The 20,000-nt window shown below is 39.0% G+C and overlaps 1 long non-coding RNA gene across 1 annotated transcript in view; it reads left to right on the top strand.

Annotated features, from left to right (window-relative positions):
- Nucleotides 1–20,000, top strand: part of LOC129816138 (uncharacterized) — a 33,340-nt gene that overhangs the window by 3,539 nt on the left and 9,801 nt on the right. The window contains exons 2-3 of the long non-coding RNA XR_008753530.1: nucleotides 3,424–3,554; nucleotides 5,260–5,318. This is a non-coding gene — a long non-coding RNA (uncharacterized LOC129816138). The remainder of the gene's footprint in view (nucleotides 1–3,423; nucleotides 3,555–5,259; nucleotides 5,319–20,000) is intronic.

The raw sequence follows: 20,000 nt of genomic DNA, 5'->3' as shown, positions 1-20,000 counted from the left end.
AAAGGGCTGAATCTCATTGGCTGGATCTCGAATCGCTAGGTGGCTGGCCCATGTGGGGGGAAATGTAGAGAAAATGGCACAGCACAGCTTCCAGAAAACAGTCACTTTCAAAATAGAGATTTTGTGGCTAATTGAGGTAAGACCGTAATTCTGCGCATAGAATATGCATGTATGAACCACACATTGACAATTTCAGCCCAAAGAATACTTAAAATACTTATTAGTCACCAAAGTATCGAAACATGTCTATAGGTTTAGGCACTAATTCCGACTTTAAGGTTAGGGATGGGGTTAAAACATTACATCACTGACTGTCTAGCTTTCATTTCAATGATTATAAGTGAGTTGGACACCGTCAATAATATAAGTCCATCAACATTTCTACACAGTTTCGATTTGGTTTTAGTCATTTTAAAGTATGTTGAGTTTGTCCCCACTCCCCAAAAAATATTGGACCCCCCTGCCTTAGTGGATGGTTGGAAATTGCCATGGAAAGGAAATGCCACGCCATGCCATCATTTTAACATTCTAAATATAGCATGTGGGCTGTGATTTCCACAACTTTTCATGTTTGCCAGACCCTCTATGAAACAGAAAAAAATATCTTACCAACAGTATCAGTTAATTCCAACAGTATCAGTTAATTCCAACAGTATCAGTTAATTCCAACAGTATCAGTTAATTCCAATATTATCAGTTAATTCCACGCAACATGACTTCTAAAGGACTGGTCAATAGACCTAACCCTGATGTCACAGTCCATTGAAGTACAACCACACCTTTCCCAATATTACTGGCACAGGGCTTGATGTTTGAACCCATTGATTTCTGAAGGGAATAAGGCAGATATGTTATGGGCTATAGCAGGTGGAACTGTAGTCATAACTGTAGTCATAGGACTAGTAGATGACATGATACTAGTTTCAAATACCACAGAATTTGACTTGATATTCAGATGAGAAAACAAGTGTTAATTTATCCAGGAAATTTCACAATATGAATGCAATGCATCTGTCACATATGAATCAATTCTCAAATGATAACTACTCAAGTGACAACATTTGTGAATTTCCCAAATTACCATCAGATGAAAACTCTTACTTGGGAAATTGAGAGTGTGACAAAAGAGAAAGGGACAGTGAGAAAAAAATAGTTCAAAGGCAGTTTTGGGAAATGTATGTAAATTGATATACACCCCCTTACCAGATTAACCCCCCTCCATCATCCTATCAGAGAGAGAGAGAGAGAGTGACCAATATACTGGAGGTGAAATCCCATTGCAGTTGTTTCATCTCGTCTCATGATGGTAAAGCACCTTGTTAAACTCCACTGTAAAGACATGAACATTATTGCCCAATGGAGAATGCAGAGATGGAGGAAGAGATAGAGAATGATGGATGAGGAAGGATGGAGGACCTATGACAGAGAGATGGAGGAGAGATGATGAATGATGGAGAAGGCGTGAAGGGGAGAGTGTAGGCTATAGATGTACACTCTTAAAATAAAATGTTCCTGGAGGATTTTTTAGGGGTTCTTCAAATTGAAACTGTGGGGGAACCCCTATAAGTTCTTTGAACCACCCTCTTTAATGGTTCCTCAAATAACCTTTTGGGTTACATTTTGGGGATTTGAGCGGCAAACCAGAAGTAAAAGATCCAAATATGAAGTAAACTCTCAGTAGAGCGCCAAGTCCACTGGGTTTATCCTCTGGCGTGTTGATGTTAATGTCTTGATGTTCTCTGTATCCATAGCCAGAATGATTTTGCAGTGATGGTGATTGAACAGGTTTCCTGTGATATTCATCAGATGTGTAGGGAGTACATTATGCAGTGATAAATCAATACTTAAAGAGTTAATTTGAACACTACCTCAGATAACACATATTCCCACTCTACCGAGTGTAACAAGTACTCTGATTTAAGTGTTATATTTTGAGTGTTAATGTAAAACTTCGTAGTGTAAAAAATGTGATGTATCTTTGCCCATCCCTGGCTAATGCAAAGTACATTACTGTAATATTCAGAGTAACTTGCCACCAGCTTCCTATAAATTACTGGAAAATGCAGAGCAATGAAACAATACTGTCAATTTAGCCTAATACTGTGAGAAAGTAAATGCTACTGTAATCACGTTGGTATTTTAGTATGTTACAGTAATTACATTGGATTAGAGCAAGCAGGTTGGCTGCAGGGTATTTGTATATTACAGCATATTTTTTGTTGTTGTTGATATTTGGTGTTTTAAATCACTTGCACTTCTATAGGCCTTATCAAAGGTTTCCAAACAGGCTGTGATTCCAGGGCATAACGACATGGCATAATATGCTCCCAATTAAAGTTTTAAGACCTGCTGCTATTCTGATTTATCCCCTTTATAAATGAAAATGTTAAGGCACCAATCCTCCATATCAGTTCAACATGTAGAGCGTTGTCACTAATGGTCTCACTAATGGGTGCAACAAATATAGCCACTTACAAGATAAGCCTCAAAATATGTTAACGCCCACAACATTGTCCAACAACGCACCATAATTCACAGAATGCTGCTGTAAATATACAGCAAAATAGGTAATACAGTACATTACTGTAAAATTGTATTGTAAAATAAATTTTACAGCAGTGTAGAGAAATGCCTATGAGACCCCATAATGCATTGCTCTTTACGGTACTGTACTGTAATATAGAATAACAATGGTTAACTGTTAGTTTTGCTGTAAATGTACAGCCATTTGTAACAGTGAAGGAGAGAGAAGATGAAGGAGAGAACGATTGGGAGAGTTGGAGGATGAGATTGAGAGAGATTTGGGCCAGTATTAAACTCTCTCCTCATTGACATTAGAATGGCATTCTGTAATGGGATTAAAAATCTACTCCAGACCAATACATCAGTCTAATTAAATTAACCAAATTTGGTGTCTAAACTAAGAGCAGCAAAAATGTAGGCTAGTCATATATTCTGGAAACCATGAAACTTCATCAGCCTTAATTTCTGTGTCAAGTCTTGTTATGCATAAGAGTGGACTTTCCTGAAATCGTAGCCTACGTGTCACTACACGCACATGGGTCGCGGCAGGGACGGCCCCGGGTGAAAGGGGTTGGTCATTGAGGTCGGTGTCAGGGCGGGCGGGGGACAATCATACCGCCCGGCTGAGGTGAATAGCATGTCTCCCCTTTACCTTCGCTGGAGCAGTAAACCCAGCGGCATTTCCGACTGATTCGGTATGCACACGGAGAAAAGCCCCGCGGCTGGCCAGCGATAAGGGTAGAGGGGAAATTACTTGAGGAAATCGCAGATGAGTGGTGGGTTATTTACATGAAGTGCATTAGTGATTGAGAAAGTCAGATATTTTCGTTCTGTATTCGTTTGTTAAACTCCTTTCAGCCTAAGGTGATGTTTATTTTTTTGTGTCGCCTGTTTTTGTAGCAGATAACTGACGAGTGTCGAGCCCACGGAAGGTGTCTGCAACCATGGGCTCTCTGCTGCACAGCTGTCGGTGTTTGGAGCAGCAAGGAGCGGAGGAAGGAGCCTCGACCCTGGAGACAGACAACCACAAAGTAAGCAACAGCTGTGGACTCGCCGTCTCATCTTTACATGCTAAAATACACTGTTTATAACATGTTAATTCTATGGATATATTATTGTTTTATTTGCAAAATTGTTTCACATTCGTAATCAACATCAACTTTAGGTTTTAGATTCATGTTTAGACAAGTGTCATTATTTCGTCAGTTAGACCTACATGTAGGCTATCATATTCTACAGTTTGCATTGTGTGACAAAGACCAAAGAAGCATTGGCAAATATGTTGGTGAGCATGGCATTGCAACAGTGTGTGGTCTGCCTTGGCTTTGGCAAGAGTATGTGTGTGTGTGAGCGTGAGCGTTAGTGCTTGCGTGAGAGAGAAGAACGAGAGAAGAGATCTGAGAGTGTGGTTGGGTGCAGACAGGATCTCTGTGTGTGTTTTCCCTTCTTTAAGTTGAGGGAGGAGGGGTGGTATGCAAGTCAAGCTAGATGTGTGTGTGTGTGTGTGTGTGTGTGTGTGTGTGTGTGTGTGTGTGTGTGTGTGTGTGTGTGTGTGTGTGTGTGTGTGTGTGTGTGTGTGTGTGTGTGTGTGTGTGTGTGTGTGTGTGTGTGTGTGTGTGTGTGTGTGCGTGCATGCGTACGTGTGTGGTATGCGAGCTGCTGGAGGACATTCTTGTGTGTGTTTTGGAATGTGATTACCCTGGGGGAGACCCTGTGACTGAGAGAGAGAGACAGAGCAAGAGAAAGAAAGAAGGAGAGAGGACGAGAAAGAAAGAGATTGGAAGAGAGAGGAAGAGAAAGAGAGTGAGAGAAGGCAGGAATAAATTAATATGTTCGATTCCATTAATGTCAGTGGTGATATGATTGACATGCAGGTGACTTTAGTATTTCTACTAGTAATAATAATAATAGTTATCATCAGCATATCCTTGTGACATTTCATTCAAAGAAAAAAGCCTTTCAAGCAACAAAGCAAGCATTCACAATAGGACCAATTGTTAAATGGCCTTAACACTTGACTTGTTACAAATGGTTTGTTACTTGTTACACATGGTTTCATGCAAACACTGCTTCATGCAAACACCCTCTACCATCTTAGTTGAAATGGATGTTAATATGGATGTCATACAACAGGGGGCATTTGTGAGACACACACAACAGTCTCAAGTCCCAGACACTATGTGTTCATATGCTACAGTTACCGAAGACACATGATGGCATACCCAATATGAAACACATAGCCTCCACTTATAGAATATAATACTTTTTCGAGCAAAGATGTTTTATATGTGAATGATTCTTTAGAACGTCTTATTGAAGAGTTGTAACGGCGACAGTTAAGCTCAGGCATAGTGAATGGGACACGTAAAACAGAGTATCTTCTTATAAGCGGACAGACGATGAGGTTAGGGTTCTGGTTTGGTTGTTCCTTGGAGGATATTGCTTGTTGTTGGAACTAGATGGGGAACTGAAACGATAGGGACTGCCAAGATTTGCCCACACACAAATGTTACATATTCTAATGAGCAATCTGCCCGGACTGAATACCAATACACTTCACACTACAGGCATATATTATGCAATTGATTGTGAACATAACCAAGTCTGTTTCAAGGTCTGTCAAATTATTGCTATTTGTTCCTATTCTCTGTCCCCTACATGATTTTGGTTTGTTGAGAGTTAGTGAAAATGAGAACCTAATTAGGATATAATATATCATATAATGTTCTCTTTCAGAACCTGTCTATCAGAACCTGAAATCGTCAAGGTGACATGGTGGAGACATCCTTCTACAGGTAAGTAGTCTTTTTCTAGCTGTTATACAGAGTTTATGGAGGATTACATTTTTCTGTTTGTCCAGGCCCTCCGATGTAGGCTTTCGAATGAAACCTCTTGACTTTTCCCACATGTTTCGTTACAGCCTTATTCTAAAATTGCTTAAAAAAATGTTTTTCCCTCATCAATGTACTCACAATACATACAATGCAATGACAAAGCAAAACCAGGTTTTTACACATTTTTGCAAATGTATTTAAAATAAAAAACTGAAATATCACATTTATATAGGTATTCAGACCGTTTACTCAGTACGTTGTTGAAGCACCTTTGTCAGCAATTACAGCCTCGAGTCTTCTTGGGTATGACGCTACAAGCTTGGCACAACTATATTTGGGGTGTTTCTCCCATTCTTCTCTGCAGATCCTCTCAAGCTCTGTCAGGTTTGATGGGGAGCGTCACTGCACAGCTATTTTCAGGTCTCTCCAGAGATGTTAGATCTGGTTCAAGTCCGGGCTCTGGCTGGGCCACTCAAGGACATTGTCCCGAAGCCACTTCTGTACTCTTTTGGCTGTGTGCTTAGAGTCGTTGTCCTGTTGGAAGATGAACCTTCACCCCAGTCTGAGGTCCTGAGCGCTCTGGAGCAGGTTTTCATCAATGATCTCTCTGTACTTTGCTCCGTTCATCTTTGCCTCAATCTTAACTAGTTTCCCAGTCCCTGCCACTGAAAAACATCCCCACAGCATGATGCTGCCATCCCCATGCTTCACCGTAGGGATGGTGCCAGGTTTCCTCCAGACGTGACGCTTGGCATTCCGGCCAAAGAGTTCAATCTTGGTTTAATCTGACAAGAGAATCTTGTTTCTTATGGTCTGACAGTCCTTTATGGTGCCTTTTGGCAAACTCCAAGTGTGCTACCATGTGCCTTTACTGAGGATTGGCTCTAGGAGGAGTCTTGGTGGTTCCAAACTTCTTCCATTTAAGAATGATGGAGGCCATTGCAATCTTGGGAACCTTCAATGCTGCAGACATTTTTTGGTACCCTTCCCCAGATCTGTGCCGCAACACAATCCTGTCTCGGAGCTCTAAGGACAATTCCTTCGACCTCATGGCTTGGTTTTTGACACGCCCTGTCAACTGTGGGACCTTATATAGACAGGTGTGGTCCTTTCCAAATCCAATTGAATTTACCACAGGTGGACTCCAATCAAGTTGTAGAAACATCTCAAGGGTGATCAATGGAAACAGGATGCACCTGAGCTCAATTTCGAGCTCATAGCAGAGTCTGAATACTTTTGTAAATAAGGTATTTCTGTTATTTATTTTTAATACATATGAGAGAAAAAAATCTAAAAACTGGTGTTCGCTTTGTCGTTATGGGGTTTTGTGTGTAGATTGATGAGGAAAAACATTAATTTAATAAATTTTAGAATAAGGCTGTAATGTGAAAAATGTCAAGGGGTCTGAATACTTTCCAAATGCACTGTATACCTGTTATTAAGTTTCCATTGTCCCGAAGTGGTGATATCCGTGGAAGTACTGTACCAGTCTAGCTCTTGCCCTACATGTTCATTTTGTCTATAGTCAGACTCTTTGTCTGTGACTTTATGTATCTATTAAGTGAATTAGCTCACCATTTTTAGGGTTTTGGGTCAAGGATGTTTAATGTCTAATTCAGTCAAAGGATTATATCGTTATTTTACAATTATTACAATTATATAGCCATAATTCAGAGGATCGTCCTTTCATTCTCTCTGTTCTTTCAATCTTTCATTCTGTCAATATTTCATTCTGTTCTTCCTCTGGCTTAACATAATACCTCCTACAGTGTGTCTAATCATCAGATCATGAGTCATGACTCTTGATGTATTTTGAGAGGGACTGGATGCTATTTAGCTTTGGCAATAAGAGCTATCTGAGCGATGTAGCTCCTGTGAGTACATGTCTACCAAGAAGGACAAAAGAGTAGTTACACTCTTAGAAATAAGGTGGTATCTAGAACTCTTTTGGGTTCCATGTAAAGCCCTTTCTACAGAGGGTTCTACATGGAACCCAAAAGGTTTCAACCTGGAACCCAAAAGGGCTCTGCCTGGAAACAAAAAGGATTCTCCTATGGGGACAGCTGAAGAACCCTTTTGGAACCCTTTTTTCTAAGAGTGTATGGTTTGGCTGAATGTAAACTGAATTCAAAAGGCAGAGTGATTCATACAGTACACACACCCCCATGTTTCCCCTGCCTCTGCTCTCCTCAGATGTAAGACACATGACATCATTAAAAGGGAGCTCTCAATCTCAGTGTGGGTTCCTCGTGTGGGTAGACTGTGTGTGTGTGTGTGTGTGTGTGTGTGTGTTTGTGTGTGTACGCACAAGCGTGTGTGTGTGTGTGTGTGTGTGTGTGTCTGTGTGGGAGAGAGAAGGAAGCCATCCAAAGCGCCAGACCCATTGGTCCATGCTCGCTGTATGTGTGCCCTACTGGAGGCTCTCGTAGTGAGATATGCTCACTCCCACATCAGGGTAGAGGCTGGGGCTGAGTGAGAGAGGGAGTGAGTGGGAGGAGAGGAGTGAGAGAGAGAGAAAGAGAGGAGAGAGCCGGAGGGAGTCGGTGGGAAGAGAGCTCTGCCCCACAGCATAGAGAGGGTGTTTTTAGGTATGGTACATTCACACACAAACACAAACACACACACACACACACAGATCAATCTAAATACAGTTGCTGCTGGAGCTGCATTGATGCAGTTACTGTAATCTTAGGATTTTGTAAAGATTAGCTCAAGATTGATCTGTTGTTTGAAGTCTATAACATTAAACGTCTGTTTCATACATTTCTCCTGGTTTCAGTCTCATTGAAAAGTTAATATATGAATAGTTTCATTCCAAAATGCAATACATACATTTTCTGAAATATTGGTAAATTAGCTTTTATTGTTTAAAGAAATGTTGAATGACATTGGGTTGTTCAATGACAGACATGTATTTGTTTAACATCTAGCACTTGTTGGTTTCATTTCAGAGAGACAAATAATCATGTTTTTTTTGCAAAATGCTATATATCCAAACTCACTCTCAGAGAAATAAGTATACTGCTATGTTTTACACAGTGAAATGTAACAAATAAATACATGTTTAATAAAGAAATGTACAAATGATACATTGCATTTTTTAAAAGATGATTCAAAACAGTAATATTAGATCTGTATTACATTTTAGTAATTTAGCAGATGCTTTTATCCATAGTGATTAAGTTTATTAATCTTAAATTAGCTAGGTGAGACAACCTCATATCACAGTCAAATATACAGGATACAAACATTCCATTTCAGCTAAACAATGGATACATAGCGTTTTGCAACAACAACAACAACAAAAATCTATTAATTAAAGATCTGAGAACAGTAATATTTTACACACACATGAAGGTACCCATAAGCCAAAAAACACAACTGTGAAAAATTGGTGGATATAGCGTTTTGGAAATAAACTCTTTAAAACAAACTCTTTAAAATCTATAAAACATAGATACAGTACATATGAATCTCAGCAGAGGGTTTCTCACCCTGCTTTCTCTGTCTCCTCTCCTCTCAGATAGTTGGCTACAGCTCAGACACTCTTGGCAGAATCCTCTCATATTGACTTTACCCTGCCTTCTATATGAGTTCTCTGTGTTCTCCAGGAAAAAATGAACAGAAAGCCCAGTACAGCATACCCATATGGTCCTCTACTGACTAGATGTATTACACACACACACACGCAAACACGTACACATGAAAGTGAGCATGCACATACACACACATATACATACCTACAGTCATACACGCACACACACACAAACACACACAACCATTAGTCATCATCTGTAGTAGTGGTCATATGGTGTATAAGTCATAGTAAGGTGGGAGGAATAGAACAGAGAAACAGACAGATGCGTTGTCCTGATCTTTCTCCAACACAGCTTTAGTCATACTGGATGTGACTGTGTGAAAGAAAGTGGCTTGGGCTCAAAACTCGCCCCCTAGTGGTCTCTCTGGTGAATTGCAATGTGTGTGGCAAATAACAAAACATAAAAAAACGCTGACCTGGACTGTGTTCATTAGGCGGAGGTGTAAAGTACTTTAAGTAAAAGTACTTTAAAGTATTACTTAAGTCGTTTTTTGGAGTATCTGTACTTTACTTTACTATTTATATTTTTGACAACTTTTACGTCACTACATTTCTAAAGAAAATAATGTACTTTTTACTCCATACATTTTCCCTGACACCCAAAAGTACTAGTTACATTTTGAATGCTTAGCAGGACAGGAAAATGGTCCAATTCACGCACTTATCAAGAGAACATCCCTGGTCATCCCTACTACCTGATCTGGCGTATTCACTAAACACAAATGCTTAGTTTGTTATTTATGTCTGAAGGTTGCCGTGTGCCCCTGGTTATCTGTATTTATGTCTGAAGGTTGCCGTGTGCCCCTGGTTATCTGTATTGATGTCTGAAGGTTGCCGTGTGCCCCTGGTTATCTGTATTGATGTCTGAAGGTTGCCGTGTGCCCCTGGTTATCTGTATTGATGTCTGAAGGTTGCCGTGTGCCCCTGGTTATCTGTATTGATGTCTGAAGGTTGCCGTGTGCCCCTGGTTATCTGTATTGATGTCTGAAGGTTGCCGTGTGCCCCTGGTTATCTGTATTGATGTCTGAAGGTTGCCGTGTGCCCCTGGTTATCTGTATTGATGTCTGAAGGTTGCCGTGTGCCCCTGGTTATCTGTATTGATGTCTGAACGTTGCCGTGTGCCCCTGGCTATCCGTAAATAAAAAAAGCAAGAAAATTGTGCCGTCTGATATGTTTAATATAAGGAATGTGAAATGATTTATATTTTTACTTGTACTTTTGATACTAAGCGTATTTTAGCAATTACATTTACTTTGATACTTTAGTATATGTAAAACCAAATACATTTAGACTTTTACTCAAGTAGTATTTTACTGAGTGACTTTCACTTTTACTTGACTCATTCACTATTAAGGTATCTTTACTTTTACTCAAGTATGACAATTATGTACTTTTTCCATCACTGCCATTAGGCCATACGATGGAAAACGTTTTGCAATGGAAAATCAAAATTAGCGTTACTGGACAAATCCAGGTAGTCCCTCCCTGTTTCAGTCCGTTTTCTTCCGTTTAGTACCTAATGAACACGACCCTGTATTACATGAGACTAAATGTACTGTGCTGTAAAGTGGCTTTGTTTCAAAAGTAATATCGTAGTTATATTGTAGAGGAAAACATTGTGTAATCAGAGACAAAACATGAATGCAGACAGACACAAAGTGGCGCCTGGTCCAGAAGTCCAGTCCTCAGACCCCTCGGTCACATGCAATGGCATGAGCCAGCGGACAATACAAGACAACCAGGAAGTCTGAGGGAGGGAGAGACCACTCTGACACTGGAGGGGGTCCTGAATTAGGGACACACACACACACAGCTCCCGGATTCCCCTGAGGGAAACAGGAAGTGAAACGGAGAGAGACAGGCGTGCGCTGCAGGAAGTAGACCCTGTGTCATACCATCTCTGAACAGCTGTGAAAAGAGTCCCTCCTCTCTCTCTCTCTCTATCTCTCCCATCCCCTGCCCTCTCCTCCACCTTTACTACCCCCAATGGATTCATAGTGCTTTTCCAGGAACCTGAAATGACTGCTCAGTGCAGTGTACTGTGCATAGAAACCCTTGACCTCAGCTCTTTGTCCAGCTGCTGAGAATGGTACAGTATGTGGTTCTCCAGGAGACACCCGGGGCGTGAGTCCACTAGTCTGGCCAGAGGCAGGGCGTCAGTCCTGGGGGAAGTGGTGGTTAAATGTGGGGTGTGGAGGGTGTGGAGAGGGGTAAGGGAAGGTTAGGTATTGAAGGAGGCGTGGGGTGAGGAGGGGTAGGTATGGGTGCGAACAGGGAGAGCGGCTGGAGGAAGAGTGAGAGGAAGCCGTTGGAGGGAGGGGTGTGTGTGACAGAGAGAGAGAGAGAGCAGGAAACACTGCTTGGTGTGGTGGAGGAGAATGGAATGTTTAAAAAGAACACGCTTCGCCTGCAAATGTCCAGGATGAGGGCGTCTGCTCGTGCCGCTGTGCGTGTGTCTGTGTGGGAGGATGTGACACTCATGTTGACTTGGCCACTCACAGGATATATGAAGAGGAGCTTGACCAAACAAGGGATCAGAGAGGGAAGTGTGCATATAGGTAGACGAGAGAGTGAGTGAGTGAGTGAGTGAGTGAGTGAGTGAGTGAGAAAGAGAGCGAAACCATGGGTGGAATGGGGCACTAAAAGTGAGAGTGAGTCAGAGAGAGAGTGGGAAAAGAAAAGAAGAAGAGAAAGAGAGACGCCATCAGCTGCATTTCCTCTGACACCTTTTTCCTAGGAAGGAAAGGGGAAAAGGAAGAGAGGAGGAAAGGAGAATGAGGGGAAGGGAAGGGACGGGACAGGGTTGGGCTGCAGAAGCAGACTAGCAGGCTCCTTTAAAACAGTCTCCGTGTTGTCACACACACACCTCAGGGGCACCACCCAACACCCACATATACACACACTCTGCCACCTTTAATCAACCTCCCACACAGTGTATAACACCCACAAACACTTCCTCCATCTACAGAGCACCACCCAACACATACAGAGCCACTGTCTTTAAACCCACACATACAAACCTGTAGAACACCACCCCACACACTGTAAAAAAATTCCAGTAATGTTTACTGTAAATTACTGTCAGGGCAGTAGCCAGTAGGTTACTGTAAATGTACAGTAATTTACAGTAGATTTACAGGACCTTTAACACAGTAAAGTGCATTACTGGAAGCACAGTGGTAAGCGTTGTAGATTTACAGTGCAGGCAGCTAGTGCCAACGATGGGCAGTATTTCTGTTACATGTATTTGATATAGATATTTCAATAGTTTTAATACCTATTTTATCATTTGTATTTCACTGGATTGAATTACAATGAATGTATTTTGAAACAGTTTAACTAGAATATATTTTGTTTTTTCTTATAGAAATATAAACTTGCAAGTAGCTCGCTTAACTACAACAATATTCTCGGTAATGGTAACATAATCTTTTTACTTGCTATTACTGTGACATGTTCTTGTTTATCTTCCTAAGGATCCATCCTTTTTTTAAATTTTCGCCTAAAATGACATACCCAAATCTAACTGCCTGTAGCTCAGGACCAGAAGCAAGTATATGCATATTCTTGATACCATTTGAAAGGAAACACTTTGAAGTTTGTGGAAATGTGAAATTAATGTAGGAGAATACAACACATTAGATCTGGTCAAATATAATACAAAGAGAAAACCAACCGTTTTTTTGTATTGTTTTGTACCATCTTTGAAAAGCAAGAGAAAGGCCATAATGTATTATTCCAGCCCAGGTTCAATTTAGATTTTGGCCACTAGATGGCAGCAGTGTATGTGCAAAGTTTTTAGACTGATCCAATGAACCATTGTATTTCTGTTCAAAATGTTGTATCAAGACTGCCCAAATGTGCCTAATTGGTTTATTAATAACTTTTCAATTTCATAATTGTGCACTCTCCTCAAACAATAGCATGGTATTATTTCACTGTAATAGCTACTGTAAATTGGACAGTGCAGTTAGATTAGTTTAAGCTTTCTGCCAATATCAGATATGTCTATGTCCTGGGAAATGCTCTTGTTACTTACAACCTCATGCTAATCGCATTAGCCTATGTTAGCTCAACCGTCCCATGGGTGGGACACCGATCTGTAGAGATCCTTAACGCACTGACTGTAAGTCTCTCTGGATAAGCACATCTGCTAAATGACCAAAATGTAGATGTGAAAATGAACACTGGCAAAGTACACTGCTGGATATTATTCCAATGAGCTCCTCCCCCAAACCAAATTTAATCAAAACAGTTTGAGGGCAGAGCTCATTAGAATAATACCCAGCAGCTGGTGTTGGGACGGGAAAAACCTGGGGCTGGTGCTGGGGTCCTGGGTGAACAGTAAAGGTTTAAGGTCAATTTATTAATTTATTTCCAAAACTCAATACATGTCAAAGTTTCTAATCAAATTTAGTTCAACTTAAACATTTATAAACAATAAATAATCAATCCAATTTAAGTTAAATCCAAAGAATAACAAACACATATTACCAAGAAACAAACACAAAGCATTCATTGAAAAAAGTAAAGGTTTAAGACTTAATGTCACCCTGATCTATCCCCTACACATTAAATTATTGGGGCACGACTACCACATATCAGTTCAATTGGTACAGTATTCTCAGTAAAGGGTAAAACAAGGTTGTCCACTATCAGCATATCTATTAATTATGGCCATCAAAATGTTAGCTATTAAAATCAGATCCAACAATAATATTAAGGAGTTAGAAATCCAGGGCTTAAAACCAAAGGTGTCTTTGTACACTGATGATTCATGTTTTCTTCTAAATCCACAACGTGGATCCCTGCACAGCCTCATAGAGGACCTAGATCATTTCTAACCTCTCTGGATAAAAATCTAATCATGATAAATGCGTCATATTATGTATTGGATCTCTAAAAACGTTTACATTACCGTGTAGCTTACCAATAAAATGGTCCGATGGTGAAATAGACAATCTCCAAATTATCGCTATTTTTAAAAGAAGCAATAGAAAGCTGGTTGCAATTTCAGTTTAATCCACCAGAAAAAAACTGAACAAATATTATGGTTAAACTCAAATATACTAATTGATAAAAAGATATATTTGTAAATGATATCATAAATAGGACTGGTGGAGTTGTTACACATGCAGTTAACAAAAATATATGGAAATGTCTGCTTTATCTGAAATGATAACCATCTTATTGCAGAAAATAACTTTATCTTTTGTATATTTTATATTAAAACTGTATAATATTTGTAGAATGTTATATATATATATATGGGGGATACAACCATCCCAGCTCAGTATATTTTGCTGCAAAGAGACAGAATCATTAGATCACTTGTTTTGGTACTGCACATAAAGTATGTAGCTAGTATTTAGTCACAGGTTCAGGAATGGTTGGAAATTGCAACATTTACTTGGAGCTAACTCTGCAAATAGCACTGCTGGGTGATTTGAAAAGTCATAGTCAATCAAATAATAATATCTTTCATTTACAATTGTATCTTTAATTTACAATTTATAGAAACTATTAGAATAGAAAGGTTTAGAACTTTTTATGAAACATCACAGCACAGTGGAAAAATATATGGCAGCTAAAATTTTTAACTGGATGGTCTTCAGAGATATATGGGAGGGGTTGAGGGTAGCTGTAGGCTGGTACTAAAAAACAAACAAAGATGACTAATGTAAAACATACTGTCTCTGAAATGTATGTAGTATGTATAAGCTGGAAGTGGAAGCCTAAGTATTGTTGTTCATTAGTGTATCCAATTAGGGGGGTGGTAGGGTTAGGGGAAAACAATAAAGAAGAAAAATACATAAAAAATTATATATTTTTAAAATAATATGTATTTACAAATAAAGAAATATATGTGGATTGGAAATGATGCAGACAATTACAGTGATAGAAGCCACAATCTATCTGCAATATTAAAGCTGACCTACCCCCTAAATAAATAAATCTAACAATAAATAATGAATCCAATTTAAGGTAATCATAAAACAAACAAGCACCAAAAATAATTAATTTAACTAAGTAAAGGTTAAAGACTTATTATCACTCTGATCAGTTCCCTATACACATCAAATTATTAGGTCTCTAGTGCTACCACATATCACCTCAATTGGTACAGCGTTCTCAGTAAGGGGTGCAACAAATATAGCCACTTACAAGGCATGCCTCGAAATATGTTAATGAGCCAGAGATATATTCCCCACCCACAATATTTTCCCACAATGTACTATAATTCACAGTATGCTGCTATAAACATACAGCAAATCAGGTAATAAAGTGGTTTACTGTAAAATTGTATTATAAAATACATTTTACAGCATTGTAGGGTAATGCCATTGAGCCCACATAATGCATTGCTATTTACAGTACTGTACTGTAATATAGAACAGTAGCTAACTGTAGATTTTTGCTGTAAATGTACAACAATTTGTTACAGCGCACACATCCACACCAACCACACCACCCACAGCACACCAAACACTCCCAATATATCAATTCCCTTTGCTTTATATAAAGGGGTTGACAATTACTACTACAAGTAGCATTAGTATTATAAAGTACTACTACTACCTCAGCAGTCAAAACTGATTTAAATAAGGTTTCTAGTTCTGATCTTGAAGTGCTTTTAGTGACGTCACCTCAACCTCAACCTTCGGGGATGTAAATAAAGTGTAATATTGGGATGCAAACTCAAAATTGATTACATTTCAACTCTATATCCGACATGGTACAGGAGTTTTCTTTTTTTTTGTATTATCCCATAACCATGTGTGAGGTGTATACTTTCGTTTCAAAGTAGATTTGTTTAAGACTACCAAGAAACACTCTGTGTGACCCTGATTTAGCCCACTGCAGTAAAAGGTTAAAAGAGCAGGGCAGACAGCCCACACACCCACACCCCAGGAGGGCAGTGGGGTAGAATGTAAAACAAGTGGGGCTATCTGGAGAGAGATAAGACGTGAAGTTATGTCTTGGCAGCGTGACTATGACATCACGGCTACGTCTCTCACTCTGTCCCTGGGCTAGACGACACCACCGGCCTAATATAGCCATCAACATTGCTGCCAGACAGACACATAACCAGGAACAGGGGGCTAGTCTGGCATGCACTTGCTTGGCTGGGGGTTGTGCGCATGTGTGTGTGTGTGTGACGTCTCCGTTACATCAGGCGATGCCGCAGTCCAGCTGACTGAGACATTCCAACATGGCTGTAGAAGATTCTTTTATTTAGAGATTAGTATATGTGTGTGCGTGCGTGGTCATGGGATCATTGTCACCATAGGCTAAAGGTATCCTCTGTGCTCTGTGACGTGATGCCGCTAGGTTATTGATTGTGTGTTTTGGCATACTGCTGCTTTAACTGTCAATTACCTTACAGTCTGAGGTTTCTGAAATGTATGGACAAAGTAGATTGCACACAATTCAATAAGACATATTACAGGGGCATTTTCAGTGACGTGTATTCTTTTTTTTAAACATTATTATACTTCTTTACATTGTGTTATATAGATTCATGTGGTTGACTTTAAACGTCTGCAATAATATATACACTGATTTATTTATTTACATTTGAAAATAATTTAAACTTAACTGAAAGTATTTATTTGAATCATCTGATGTCTGGTTTAATTATATTAATGTTGTGTCATATTTATCACATATTATTTATTGGTGTGAAAGGCAGGGGAAAGACTAGATTTAATTCATTACCAAATTAAAAACAGAAAGTAATTAACATAAATTATACATTAACCATATGAAAGAAGTAAATTTTCACTCACGACACTTACATTCATTTAAATATTATTTGTTGATGAGATATTTCTCAAATGCCAATTAGGTAAACTGTAAAAACAAATGTTTAGGAATTGAACGCAAAACGAAACACTTTTCTGTAACACTTTTTAAACGCGTCAAGGCATTTAGAATTCAAATGAAAACGTGTCACAGTGTTTAGTAAACACCAGAACATGTTTATTCACTATAACACTTTTTAAACACATGAACACTTTTATTCAGCACAAGGCATTTAGGTTTTAACGCTACTGTACGGTGTAAAGCTGTATTTGCATATTTCCCAATATGCTTTTCGAGTGAAAATGAGAGACACCCACCCAGGATTGTGTATGTTAGTGACAGAGACATGCTTGTTTCATTCTAAAATAATAATTATTGAGGTTTTCACTAAGTGAAGGTTTAAGGGAATGTGTATTGAATGAAGTTATGGGTTTATCATCCTCAACATAGTTGTCTGAAAATCCTGGGTCGTGAGTTATGTCAGACCTGCAAGTCACAATGAACTGGTTTGTGAACTAACTAGTAATTCCTATCAGAATCCAGCCAAATGGAGGATACACCATAAATTGGACTGCTTCATCACCCAACACTACTTGTTAATCATTTAGCTTCAGCCCTCTTAAATTGCAATAAGAATTGAAATATTCTTTGAGCAGTGGTTCACTGGGCAGGTTCTCTCTCCCTCTCTATCTCTACCTTTTAACGAGGTCAGTCACCCGTTAAAGTGCTGTGTCTTTGGGGCCGGCCGGCAGTATTCCCAGGGTGCTGGGCTGTTGTGGTTCACACCTTTTACTCTTCAGGAATCTCTGGAATTCCCAGCTTCATTTCCACTGCGAGGCGGGAACACCAATTGCCATTGTGTGTGTGTGTGTGTGAGTGTGTGTGGTGATATGAAAGACCCCGCCTGTGTGTGTTGAAATACATAGTACTACGCCCGTACATCCACCCAGAAAAGAAGCAGGGAGTACTCTCCGTGTGAGACCACAATAGAGTGACTCACACACACACACACACACACACACACACACACACACACACACACACACACACACACACACACACACACACACACACACACACACACACACACACACACACACACACACACACACACACACAGCGTTATCAGGGTCATTTCTGACACTGCTGCTCAGTGATTGTTCGGTATTGCCTTATTGTATTGCATCGCCTTAAACATATGAATGTATTTACAGTAGGTGACTTTGAATACATCCATTGCTTGACATACAATTTGGGTCATTATAAACCGTATTGATTCTAATTAAAATTATGTCAAAATGATTGATTGAGATGTATAATGCATTTACAGTACAGATGTAGGATCTTAATTTGAACCAAACTTTTTTGCTCAGAATTTTGCAAACTTGTAGTGTATTCAATTTTTTAAAAGGCTTCTAAAGTTAGTAATGTCCACTTTAAAATGTCAGACTTGATTTCCCCTAATGAAAAAAGTATCAACCCCTACAAAAAATGTCCATTAATTAAAGTCCACATAATAATGAACTTTTCCTGTTGCTGCAGGATTATTTTCCTGCTGTAGCAAGATGGCTCAAATTAAGATCCTACATCCTTTATTTATAATGAATTCACTCATCAAATTAGTCTTACATTTTTCTGAATCAGATATATCGCTAAATTCATTTCAAAGTCACTGCGTATATATATTAATATTTAATATGTGTATACATTTTAAAACATGTTTTACCCTAATATTTAGACTTTTCCAGAACAAGGAATTACATAACTGTAATTTACTAATTTACTTAAATGTACATTTGAAATAATTGTTTTTAAACTAAACTAAGAGGAAACAAAAGTCATCCTGAATTGTACAAACGTTTCTGTCAACTAGGGTAATCAACAATCCATATCATTTTAAATATTTAATTGTAATTTTCAACAATTAACTGAATAATTTTTTAAATTAATTATACAAATGAATTGTATACATATTTTAAAATGTTCTGTTAAGAATGTGAACAATTTATTTAGCTGTCTAGAATTATCACAGTAAAAATCTACTTACACACTTGAAGCAAGCATACTTTTCTTCTAAGAAAACACATGTTAAGTAAAACATCAAGACTCTATGAAATATTGTACCACAAGCTATTCAAAACCCTCTTCTACAGAAGTAATACTCATCCTATAGAAAATCAGAGGAATAAGATCTCTGACATTGCAGTCATTACCTCCCCATTACGCCTTTCTAGCTAAGTAAAGGTAATTCCAGCTATTTGTCCCCCAGTTCTAGAGTCCTTTAGCCAGTCATGGCTCTGAGTCATGCTAGCTAAACCACACTAATGCTAGCCAGCTACCAGAGCTGAGAGACACTATTGAATACAGTGAGAGACTTACAGAGAGCAGTAGTTTCTCTGTGCTGCTGACACATGGCAAGCTGTGATTCATACACACACCCCCACCCACCCTCTGTACGTTCTGTAGTAACTGGGTTTCCTAGAGCCCCACCCAACCACTATGCATTATGTAGTAACTGGGTCATAACAATAATTTTATACTGGTCCCCAAAAAATCCATAATTTCAAATGTATATTATATTCTAATTTTGGCATCATTTACATTTTCTAATTTACCTACCTCAGTCATTGTGATTTCCTACTTCAGTCATTGTGATTTCCTACTTCAGTCATTGTGATTTCCTACTTCAGTCATTTTGATATCCTACTTCAGTCATTGTGATTTCCTACTTCAGTCATTGTGATTTCCTACTTCAGTCATTGTGATTTCCTACTTCAGTCATTTTGATTTCCTACTTCAGTCATTTTGATTTCCTACTTCAGTCATTTTGATATCCTACTTCAGTCATTGTGATTTCCTACTTCAATCATTGTGATTTCCTACTTCAGTCATTGTGATTTCTTACTTCAGTCATTTTGATTTCCTACTTCAGTCATTGTCTTTTGAAAGCCACGAGAGTATCTACAGTGATATAACGGTGTCTTTACGTAGCTACAGACTCCAGCTCCATGAACGTGTAAAGGTTTTAGTAGCCAGAAAAGCAGTGTGGGTAATACAGGTCTATCCTCAATGTGACTCACGCTGTCCATTTAAAATAATTATGAATGGACTGTGTCAGCCCCAGACGTTTCTCCCACATCCCGTACTACTATGACTGGTTGTGTATGTATGTATGTTTCTATTTTTTGTATCCGTATGTGTGTGTGTTCATGCTGTACCACACATGCACGTGTGTATTG

This window comes from Salvelinus fontinalis, chromosome 19, assembly GCF_029448725.1.
Source record: "Salvelinus fontinalis isolate EN_2023a chromosome 19, ASM2944872v1, whole genome shotgun sequence".
Classification (NCBI taxonomy): Eukaryota; Metazoa; Chordata; class Actinopteri; order Salmoniformes; family Salmonidae; genus Salvelinus; species Salvelinus fontinalis.
This window is presented reverse-complemented; position numbering and strand designations above follow the sequence as displayed.